General features: G+C 38.8%; 1 protein-coding gene across 6 annotated transcripts in view; it reads left to right on the forward strand.

Annotated features, from left to right (window-relative positions):
* Window positions 1-12,030, forward strand: part of MTMR1 (myotubularin related protein 1) — a 99,854-nt gene that overhangs the window by 81,853 nt on the left and 5,971 nt on the right. The window lies entirely within an intron of this gene.

Below are 12,030 nucleotides of genomic sequence, written 5' to 3' on the forward strand. Positions count from 1 at the left end.
TTAAATCAAATTTTCTAAATTCATTAAGAAAAACAGTAATAGAAGTATGAAGTTCATATATAGAATATATAGAGTAGAATTTATACCCTTATGTACTTACCCTCTTTTATTTTTGCTAAAATGTACTTAAAAAAATACAGATCTCTTGAGATATAATTTACATACCATACATTTCACCCTGTAAAATTGTACAGTTTAGTGTTTTTTAATATATTATGTAACCATCACCATCTTTCATAAATTTGTCAGCACCCTCAAAAGAAGCCCTATACCCATTAGCAATCACTTCCCAACCCCCTGTCCCCTGAAAAATACTAATATATTTTTCATCTCTATGGATTCAACTTTTCTGGACATTTATATAAATGAAATAATAAAATACTTGTTTTGTGATTGGCTGATTTCACTCAGCATGTGTTCAAGGTTCTTCCATACCAAAACGTGTAAGAACTTCCTATTTATGGTGGAATAATTTTGTTTCATATGGAGAGACTACAGTTTTTTCAGTCATCAGCAGATGAATTTTTTTTTAGTTATCCCTTTTGGTTATTATGAATAATGCTGATATGAACAGTCATGTACAAGATTTTGTGTGGACATGTGTTTTTTATATAATTTTTTATTAATTTTAATGGGGTGACATCAATAAATCAGGGTACATATGTTCAAAGAAAACATGTCCAGATTATCTTGTCATTCAATTATGTTGCATACCCATCACCCAAAGTCAGATTGTCCTTCATCACCTTCTGTCTGATTTTCTTTGTGCCCCTCCCCCTTCCCCTCTCCCTCCTTCTCCCCCTCGCCCGTAACCACCACACTCTTGTCCATATCTTTTAGTCTCTTTTTTATGTCACACCTATGTATGGAATCATGCAGTTCTTAGTTTTTTTCTGATTTACTTATTTCACTCCGTATAATGTTATCAAGATCCAACCATTTTGTTGTAAATAATCCCATGTCATCATGTCTTATGGCTGAGTAGTATTCCATAGTGTATATGTGCCACATCTTTTTTATCCACTCATCTATTGAAGGGCTTTATGGTTGTTTCCATGTCTTGGCTACTGTGAACAATGCTGCAGTGAACATGGGGCTATATGTGTCTTTATATGTCAATGTCTCTGAGTTTGGGGGGTATATACCCAGTAAGAGGGATTGCTGGGTCATATAGTAGTTCTATTTTCACTTTTTTGAGGAATCACCATACTTTCTTACATAATGGTTGTAGTACATTGCATTCCGACCAACAGTGAATGAGGGTTCCTTTTTCTCCATAGCCTCTCCAACACTTCCTATTACCTGTCTTGTTAATAATGGCTAATCTAACAGGTGTGAGGTGGTATCTCATTGTAGTTTTGATTTGCATTTCTCTATAGCTAATGAAGATGAGCATCTTTCCATATATCTGTGGCCATTTGTATTTCTTCCTGGGAGAAGTGTCTGTTCATGTTCTCTTCCCATTTTTTTATTAGATTGTTTGTTTGTTTATTGAGTTTTATGAGTTCTTTGCATATTTTGGATATTAGGCCCTTATCTGAGCTGTTGTTTGAAAGTATCATTTCCCATTTAGTTGGCTGTCTATTTGTTTTGTTGTCAGTTTATCTTGCTGTGCAAAAACTTCTTAGTCTGATGTAGTCCCATTCATTTATCTTTGCCTTCACTTCTCTTGCCTTGGAGTCAAAGTCATAAAATGCTCTTTAAAACCAAGGTCCATGAGTTTAGTACCTATTGATATGTTTTCTTCTATAATACTTTATTGTTTCAGGTCTTATATTTAGGTCTTTGATCCACTTTGAATTAATTTTAGTAAAAGAGGACAAACATTAGTCGAGTTTCATTCTTTTGAATGTGGCTTTCCAGTTTTCCCAGCACCATTTGTTGAAGAGGCTTTCTTTTCTCCATTGTGTGTTGTTGGCCCCTTTATTGAAAATTATTTGACCATATATATATGTGGTTTTATTTCTGGACTTTCTATTCGGTTCCATTGGCCTGAGTGTCTATTTTTTTCTGCCAATACCATGATGTTTTGATTGTCGTGGCTCTATAATATAATTTGAAGTCAGGTATTGTAATTCCCCCAGCTTCGTTCTTTTTCCTTATGATTGCTTTGGTTATTTGGGCTTTTTTATAGTTCCACATAAATCTGATGATTTTTGTTCCATTTCTTTAAAAAATGTCATTGGAATTTTAATGGGAATTGCATTAAATTTGTATATTGCCCTGGCCGGTTGGCTCAGCGGTAGAGCGTCGGCCTAGCGTGCGGAGGACCCGGGTTCGATTCCCGGCCAGGGCACACAGGAGAAGCGCCCATTTGCTTCTCCACCCCTCCGCCGCGCTTTCCTCTCTGTCTCTTCCCCTCCCGCAGCCAAGGCTCCATTGGAGCAAAGATGGCCCGGGCGCTGGGGATGGCTCTGTGGCCTCTGCCTCAGGCGCTAGAGTGGCTCTGGTCGCAACATGGCGACACCCAGGATGGGCAGAGCATCGCCACCTGGTGGGCAGAGCGTCGCCCCTGGTGGGTGTGCTGGGTGGATCCCGGTCGGGCGCATGCGGGAGTCTGTCTGACTGTCTCTCCCTGTTTCCAGCTTCAGAAAAATGAAAAAAAAAATAATAAATTTGTATATTGCTTTGGGTAATATGGCCATTTTGATTATATTTATTCTTTCTATCCAAGAACAAGGAATATTTTTCCATCTCAGTATATCTTTTTTGATTTCCCTTAACAATGCTTTGTAGTTTTCATTATATAGGTCCTTTATATTTTTTGTTATGTTTATACCTAGGTATTTTTTGTTGTTGTTGCAATTGTGAAGGGGATTATTTTTTTGAGTTTGTTTTCTAATGTTTTGTTGTTGGCATATAGAAAGGCTATGGACTTTTGTATATTAATTTTGTATCCTGCGACATTACTGTATTGGTTTATTGTTTCTAGTAATCTTTTTGTGGAGTAGTTTTGGTTTTCGATGTGTAGGATCATATCATCTTCAAAAAGTGAAACCTTTACTTTTTCTTTTCCAATATGGATGCCTTTTATTTCTTTATCTTGTCTGCTTGCATGGGCTAGAACTTCTAGCACCATGTTAGAGTGGAGAGAATGGACAACCTTGTTTTGTTCCTGATTTAAGGGTGAAAGTCCTCAGTTTTATGCCATTTAATATGATGTTAGCTGGTGGTTTATCTATTATGGCCTTAATCATGTGGAGATATTTTCCTTCTATACCCATTTTGTTGAGTGTCTTAAACATAAAGTTGTGTTTTATCGAAAGCCTTTTCTGCATCTATTGATAAGATCATCTGGTTTTTGTTCTTTCTTTTGTTGATATGGTGTATTACGTTAACTGTTTTACGTATGTTGAACCATCCTTGGGATTCTGAGATGAATCCCACTTGATCATGATGTATTGTTTTTTTAATATGTTGTTGTATTCAATTTGCTAGAATTTTGTTTAGCATTTTAGCATCTGTATTCATTAGAAATATTGGTCTGTAGTTTTCTTTTTTTTGTGCCATCCTTGCCAGGTTTCGGTATGAGGGTTATGTTGGCCTCATAAAATGTGTTTGTAATTATTGCTTCTTCTTCAATTTTTTGGAAGACTTTCTGTAGAATAGGAACCAAATCTTCTTTGAATGTTTGATGGAATTCACTAGTATAACCATCTGGGCCTGGACTTTTATTTTTTGGGAGGTTTTTAATAAGTTTTTTCTATTTCCTCCCTGCTAATTGGTCTGTTTAGGCTTTCTGCTTTTTCATGACACAGTCTAGGAAGGTTGTATGGTTCTAGGAATTTATCTGTTTCTTCTATTGATAGATTGTTGAATTTGGTGGCATATACTTTTCGTAGTATTCTACAATAATTCTTTGTATATCTATGATGTCTGTGGTGATTTCTCCTCTTTCATTTTGGATTTTGTTTATATGAGTCCTTTCTCTTTTTTTCTTGGTGAGTCTTGCCACACGTTTGTCAATTTCATTGATCTTTTCAAGGAACCAGCTCCTTGTTTTATTAATTTTTTCTATAGTTTTTCTGTTCTCTATTTCATTTATTTCTGCTTTGGTTTTTATTATTTCCTTTCTTTGGCTGGTTTTAGGTTGTCTTTGTTCTTCTTTTTCTAGTTCCTTAAGGTGTGAAGTTAAGTGGTTTACTTGGGCTCTCTCTTGTTTGTTCATATAGGCCTGAAGTGATATGAACTTCCCTCTTTTTACTGCTTTTGCTGCATCCCAGAGATTCTGATATGTTGTATTGTCATTTTCATTTGTCTGTATGTATCTTTTGATCTCTACGCTTAATTCTTTGAACCATTAATTTTTTAAAAGTATGTTGTTTAGTTTCCACATTTTTGTGTGTTTTTTTCTTCTTCTTTGCAGTTGAATTCTAGTTTCAAGACTTTATGATCAGAAAATATGCTTGGTACAATTTCAATTTTTCTGAATTTGCTGATGTTGTTTTTGTGGCCCAACATATGGTCAATTCTTGAGAATGATCCATGTACACTGGAGAAAAATGTATACTCAGTCACTTTGGGATGAAATGTCCTGTAGATGTCTATCATATCCAGGTGCTCTAGTGTTTTGTTTAAGGCCACTATGTCTTTGTTGATTCTCTGTTTGGATGACTGATCTAGAGCCATCAGCGGTGTATTGAGGTCTCCAAGTATGATTGTATTTTTGTCAGTTTTTGTGTTTAGGTCAATAAGTAGCTGTCGTATATATTTTAGTGTTCCTTGGTTTGGTGCATATATATTAAGAATTGTTATGTCTGACCAGGCGGTGGCGCAGTGGGTAGAGTGTCGGACTGAGATGCCGAGGGCCCAAGTTCGAGACCTGGAGGTCGCCAGCTTGAGCGTGGGCTCATCTGGTTTGAGCAAAAGCTCACCAGCTTGGACCCAAGGTCGCTGGCTCAAGCAAGGGGTTACTCGGTTCGCTTAAGGCCCACAGTCAAGGCACATATGAGAAAGCAATCAATGAACAACTAAGGGGTTGCAATGCGCAACAAAAAACTAATGATTGATGCTTCTCATCTCTCCGTTCCTATATGTCTGTCCCTGTCTGTCCCTCTCTTTGACTCTCTCTCTGTCCGTGTAAAAAAAAAAAAAAAAGAATTATGTCTTCTTGATTCAGTGTCCCCTTAATCATTATGAAATGACTATGTTTGTCTCTGATTACTTTTGCTGTCTTCTAATCAGCATTATTAGATATGAGTATTGCTACACCTGCTTTTTTTTGGATGTTATTTGCTTGGAGTATTGTTTTCCAGCTTTTCACTTTGAATTTGTTTTTATCCTTTTTGTTTAGATGTTTTTCTTGTAGGCAACATACAGTTGGATTTTCTTTTTTAATCCATTCTGCTACTCTGTGTCTTTTTATTGAGTTTAATCCATTTATATTTAGTGTAATTATTGACACATCTGGGCTCTCTATTGTAGTTTTATAAATTGCTTTCTGTTAGTTTTGTATCTTGTTTGATCTCTTTTGTTTTTCTATCATTTGTTTTTGTTTGGTTGTAATCCATACTTCTTTCCTCTGTTGCTACCTTTTTTAAGTTGTGCTTCTGTGGTGGGTTTTTTAGGGGTAGTTACCATTATGTAATGAAAAGGATACCTACCATGTTCATTGTAGTACAGTATCTTATGAGTGCTTCTGCATTCCATCATACTTTATTACTGTTAATCTCTGTCCTCTCCTTTTTTTTTTGTTGTCACAGTTTAAATTTGGTTTTATTTTTTTTTATTTTTTGTATTTTTTCGAGGCTAGAAACGGGGAGGCAGTCAGATAGACTCCCACATGCTCCCAACTGGGATCCACCCAGCATGCCCACCAGGGGGGCGATGCTCTGCCCATCTGGGGTGTCGCTCTGCCGCAATCAGAGCCATTCTAGTGTCTGAGGCAGAGGCCACAGAGCCATCCTCAGCGCCTGGGCAAACTTTGCTCCAGTGGAGCCTTGGCTTTGAAGGGGGAAGAGAGAGACAGAGAGAAAGGAGAGGGGGAGGGATGGAGAAGCAGATGGGCGCTTCTCCTGTGTGCCCTGGCTGGGAATCGAACTTCGGACTCCTGCATGCCAGGCTGATGCTCTACCACTGAGTCAACCGACCAGGGCCTATATTTGGTTTTATTGTGTTCTTTTTTTTTTTTTTGTATTTTTCTGAAGCTGGAAATGGGGAGAGACAGTCAGACAGACTCCCGCATGCACCTGACCAGGATCCACCCAGCATGCCCACCAGGGGCGACGCTCTGCCCACCAGGGGGCGATGCTCTGCCCCTCTGGGGTGTCACTCTGCCACGACCAGATCCACTCTAGTGCCTGGGGCAGAGGCCAAGGAGCCATCCCCAGCGCCTGGGCCATCTTTGCTCCAATAGAGCTTTGGCTGCGGGAGGGGAAGAGAGAGACAGAGAGGAAGGGAGGGGGGGTGGAGAAGCAAATGGGCGCTTCTCCTATGTGCCCTGGCTGGGAATCGAACCCGGGTCCCCTGCACGCCAGGCCAACGCTCTACCGCTGAGCCAACCGGCCAGGGCCTTTATTGTGTTATTGGTGGAGCTTTTACTTGTGGTTTGTTTTGTTCTTTGTATCTGGTTGGAAAACCCCCTTTAGTATTTCCTGGAGTGGGGGTTTTCTGATTATAAATTCCCTCATTTTTTCTGTATCTCTGAATGTTTTTATTTCTTCTTTGTATTTGAAGGAGGGCTTTGATGGGTGTAGAATTCTTGGCTGAATGTTCCTCTCTTTCAGAACTTTAAATATTGGGGTCTTCTCTCTTCTAGCTTGTATAGTTTCTGCTGAGAAATCCAATGATAATCTAATAGGCCTTGCTTTATATGTTGTATTCTTCTTTTCCCTGGCTGCCTTGAGAATTTTTTCTTCATCGTTGGTTTGTGCCAATTTCATTATGTTGTGCCTTGGAGTAGGCTTGTTGGGGTTAAGAAAACTTGATGTTCTGTTTGCTTCTTGATTTTGAGACTTTAGTTCTTTCCACAGACTTGGGAAATTTTTGTCTATTATTTGTTTGAATTTGTTCTCCATTCCATTTTCTCTCTGTTCTCCTTCTGATATACCTATTATTTTTATGTTAGTCTTTTTGATGGAGTCAGACAATTCCTGTAGGGCTTTCTCATATTTTTTTAGTCTCTCTCTTCTTCTTCTTGTTGTGCCTCAAGTTGTCTTCTATGTCACTAATCCAATCTTCTCTCTGGCCTATTCTATTAGCTAAGCTTGTTACCTCATTTTTCAATTCATGAATTGAGTTTTTCATCTCTGTTTGATTTGTTTTTATAGTTTCAATTTCCTTGGTAATATATTCTTTGTGTTCATTGAGTTGTTTTCTGAGTTCCCTAAATTGCTTTTCTGTCTTTTCCTGTATATCTCTGAGTATTTTTAGGATTTCTATTTTAAGTTCTTTGTCATTTAGCTGAAAGGTTTCCAATATATTAAATTTTTTCTCCATAGATTTTTCCTTATCTATCTGTGCCTTATCTCTTTCTTTTGTATACATGATATTCTATTTCCTTTTCCTTAATGGCATCTGAGCATGGTTTTGTTAATAGCACTAATGAAAATTAATAAAAATTTTTAAAAAATGAAAAAGAATCATTTTTTCCCTCTTTTCCCTTCCTCCTTGAGAAAATACCGTGATAAACTGTGAATTATAATGTGCTAAATGGAACAAAAACTACCTATAACGGATGGCCTGAGTTGGGGAAAAGTGATAAAGGGGCAAAAAAGGAGGTATGGACCCACAAAATGCAAAAAAGGGAAAAATTTGGATCAAGAATAAAATGATTTGCTTGTAAGTGATGGTTGACTGAGAGATATAATGAGAGGGATAAGAAGGAAACAGAAAAAAGAAAAAAAATTACTATTGTATTAAGTGGAACAAAAACTAGATAGAATGGAGAGCCAGGTTGGGGGGGAATGCTAATGAGTTAAAAAGCGAAGTAAAAAGCACCCAAAATGCCACAAAGGAAAATTTTTTTCCCAAATAAAATAATTTGTTTGTGACTGATAATTGAATGAGAGGAAAAGTAAAGGAGAAAAGAAGAAAGTAATAGACAGGGAGAGAAAAGAAAAATGGAAAAAAGGAAAGAGGAAAAAAGAAAAAAAGAGAGAGTTAAGTGTTTTGTTGTGTAACCCTCATAGAGAGAAAGGAAGAAGAAAAGAAAGAAAATGAGAAATGTAACACTTATGGGTAATGTATTTCAAGAAGAGAAAAGAATAAGACGGGCAGAGAATAAAACTACCAAGGTGGAAGAAAAAAAATAATAAAGACAAGAAGATGAAGGAATCAAAAAAAAAGTGGAAAAAGTTATAGTCTGTGGATTTTTCTTGATTTTGAGAGGTTATCTTCTTCCTTTTTCTTTCCTCTCCTTCTTCCTGGTTGGTGACTCTGTACTCCAGGCTCTGCCCCTGTGGCACACTTAGGTAGAGATTTGCAGTTGATAAGTGTCTATGGTGATGTCATATATTAGGTGTCAGTTTCATTGGTAGTTGGGGCTTGTTAGCATTTGCAGGCTCCAACAATGATAGAGTCCATTTTCCCGGAGCCTCTCTCCTAGTCTCTTCTTCCTGAACTAGCAGCCTGATGATCCAGCTATGAGGTTGCCCTGCCTCTGCCTGGAGAGCAAGAGGCTCAAAGAGCTGGCAAATCCCCACTCTATCCCCACTCAGCGCAGGGCTCTGGGTAAGGCTCTGTCAGTCAGAGTCACCAGTGTAATCAGGCAAGGCTGGGATCAATTGCTCTCATGGTGCCTTTCTATGAGCCTCCAGGCATGTCCAGTATGCCTCAGAACTCTGTGGTACCCCTCTCCCCAGGCTTTTTGCACTTTGTAACCTGTTTTGGCTGGGAAGAAGATGCCCTAGTCGCTGCCTGCAGAACAGGAAGTCTTAAAAGCTTCCAAGTCCCTCTTTTTATCATCTAGCCCTGAGTATGAAAGCTCTGCCAATCGGAGCCACCAGCTTAATCAGGTGGGGGGGGCTTGTTGACTTCTGGTCAGTTTCCCAGGTATATCTAGTTAAATTTGCCTTAGCGTTTGTGGTATTGCTTTCTGCAGGCTTCTTCCTTGTTAAAAAGCCTACAGACTAGCCCAGGCGTCCCCAAACTTTTTACACAGGGGGCCAGTTCACTGTCCCTCAGACCATTGGAGGGCCAGACTATAAAAAAAAAACTATGAACAAATCCCTATGCACACAGCACATATCTTATTTTAAAGTGAAAAAACAAATCAGGAACAAATACAATGTTTAAAATAAAGAACAAGTAAATTTAAATCAACAAACTGACCAATATTTTGATGGGAACTATGGGCCTGCTTTTGGCTAATGAGATGATCAATGTGCTCCTCTCACTGACCACCAATGAAAGAAGTGCCTTTCTGGAAGTGCAGCGGGGGCCGGATAAATGACCTCAGGGGGCCGTTGTTTGGGGACCCCTGGCCTAGCCTAACTTCTGTTGTGTTCTCTGAGGTTTGTTCTGTGGGAATGTATTTTTCACCCTGTATTGGCTGACAGGAAGTTGCCCCCATCCCTACGTGCATAGCAAGAGGCACTAAAAAATGTCACGCTTCTTGTCTTAGATCACTGAACTGAGAGAGATCTTGTCAGTTAGAGCCACGGAAGTCAGTTGGGAGGTGAGGAGACTGGTTTAAACTGATTTCAGGGATTGGATCCTCAGATCTGCTCCAGAGACAGACTGCAAGCTGCTTCCATGCCCCTCCCCCTAGCGCTTTTCTATTTTTTATTCCTGGGATGTTAGCTTGAATGGCTGGGTGAGGCGCCCCGCCCACCCGGAGAAGTTCATGCGAAGTGAAGTATGCTTTTGCATACTCCCCGCTTGCCACTGTTCAGAGTGCAGGGACCACACTGAGACTCTGGTCACAGCCCATACAGAGGCCTCTGACCCTGCCCCTCTGTCCGGGAACATGGACGCCCACTCCTGGGGCACTAGGAGGAACCTCTCACACGTTATTTGTGCTCGCCGACCAGGATATCGGGCTAATGGCAGCTGCTGCTTGCCTGCCTTTGCTGGGGTTCAGTGCAGGCGTTAGCTCACGTGGGCTGAGTCGCCGTGGGCATACTCTTTCCTTGGTTGGATGTCTGTGTCACAGCCTGGCTCCCTCCACGCCCTCAGCCCTCACTCTATCTCAGTTCCAAGTGAAAGCAGCCTTTGCTCAGGTTAGTGAGGAAGGCGGAGTGTTCCTTTTTCCGTCTTATTTCCTACAGGTTTGATTATATATTTACTCAATTTTTCACTCAATCATACCTTTGTGTTCATTGTGTGGGGCTTCCAGATGCTCCAAGGATAGATGTTTCTGTCACTGGTTGAAGAACTTGTTGAAATTTTGGGGAGAGGTATTGGGAGCGCTCCTCATGGCTCCATTTCTCTGACTTCACTGACATGTGTTTTTATATCTTGTGTATATACTTAAGAGTATAGTTTCTGGGTTATATGGTTACTAGATTTTAATCTTTTGAGGAACTCCAGACTGTTTTCCAAAGCATTTGCAACATTTTTTACCAGCAATATCTAGGAGTTCCATTTTCTCCACATCCTTGCATTTATTTTGTCTTTTTGATCCTAGCCATCCCAGTGGGTGTGAAGTGGAATCTCATTGTGGTTTGATTTGCGTTTACCTGATGCCTAGTGATGTTGAGCATCTATCCATGTTCTTATTGGCCATTTGTACATCTTCTATGTGGAAATGTTTATTCAGATCCTTTGCCCTATTTTTTCCCTTAGGTTATCTTTTTTATTATTGAGTTGTAAAAATATCATTTTAAATAAATAAATCCCTTATTAGATACGATTTGCAAAAATTTTCTCCCATTCTGTATGTTTCTTTTCACTTTTGATGGTGTCATTTGAAACAAGTCTTTAATTTTGATAAAATCCACTTTATTTTTTTCTTTTGTTGCTTGTGCTTTTGGTGTCATAGCTAACAAACCATGTGTAACCCAGAGACATGAAGATTTGGGCCTATGGTTTTTTTCTAAGAGTTTTATAATTTTAGCTCTTAAATTTAGGTCTGTGATCCATTTTTGAATTATTATATATGGTGTGTAGTAAGGGTCCGATTTCATTCATTTGCATGTAGTATCCAGTTGTCCATCGCCATTTTTTGAAAATATCATTATCTTTCTCCCATTTTCTTGGCACTCTTATTGAAAACCAGTTGTCTGTAAATGTGAGGGTTTAGGATATTTTTTTCTATTCCACTGATCCATATGTATATCCATCCTATACCCACACTACTTGTATTGATTACATACCAAAACCTATAGATTTGTAGAAGTTTTGAAATCAGGAAATGTGATGCCTCCATATTTGTTCTTTTTCAATTCTGTTTTGGCTATTTGGGATCCCTTGAATTATTTGTGGTGCTTCTCTTAAAAATATATTATAAAATATTAGAAGGTCCTAACTGAATTTTCTGAATCTGGATAGCTTGTAAGGAAGCCAGCTGTCTTGGGAATAGCAGAATGGTAGAAAACACTCTTGGTCTCCCTGTTTTCTTGTTTTTATTTTATCACTGTGCTCAATCCATATTTAATATTTACCTGCCCTACCATGCCTGTGAGTTTGGGTATTTTCACTCAAATGAGCAATGGAAATGATTATGGCATTTTTAAACATGAGCAATGGAAATGGCTATAACATTTTTAAACTGTACTGTAAAATCAGGTGGTGGGTATCTAACTTAATGATATATTTACTTCTCTATATAAACCTTCTCAATTCTGCTACACTGGCCTGTTTTTAACAAGGTAGCCATAGTTTCCCATTGAAAGATTTCTTATCTGTAAATTCTACCCACAGTCCTTAATATTAAGAGCCACAAAAGCAAACTGTAAACTAGAATTAAAAATATATTTGTTATGGATGAGCCCCATCATTCTGTGGTTATTAGAAAGTTCTTGTTTCTGCCTTCACACAGACACAGTTGCCAGATGTTACCTAACTCAGCAATACATTTTTTCAGGATAGTAATCAGTGTGTGTTTTCATGTCATCTCTATCATGAGCTGATGCATGACAGAGGGATGAG

This window comes from Saccopteryx bilineata, chromosome X (genome assembly GCF_036850765.1).
Source record: "Saccopteryx bilineata isolate mSacBil1 chromosome X, mSacBil1_pri_phased_curated, whole genome shotgun sequence".
Classification (NCBI taxonomy): Eukaryota; Metazoa; Chordata; class Mammalia; order Chiroptera; family Emballonuridae; genus Saccopteryx; species Saccopteryx bilineata.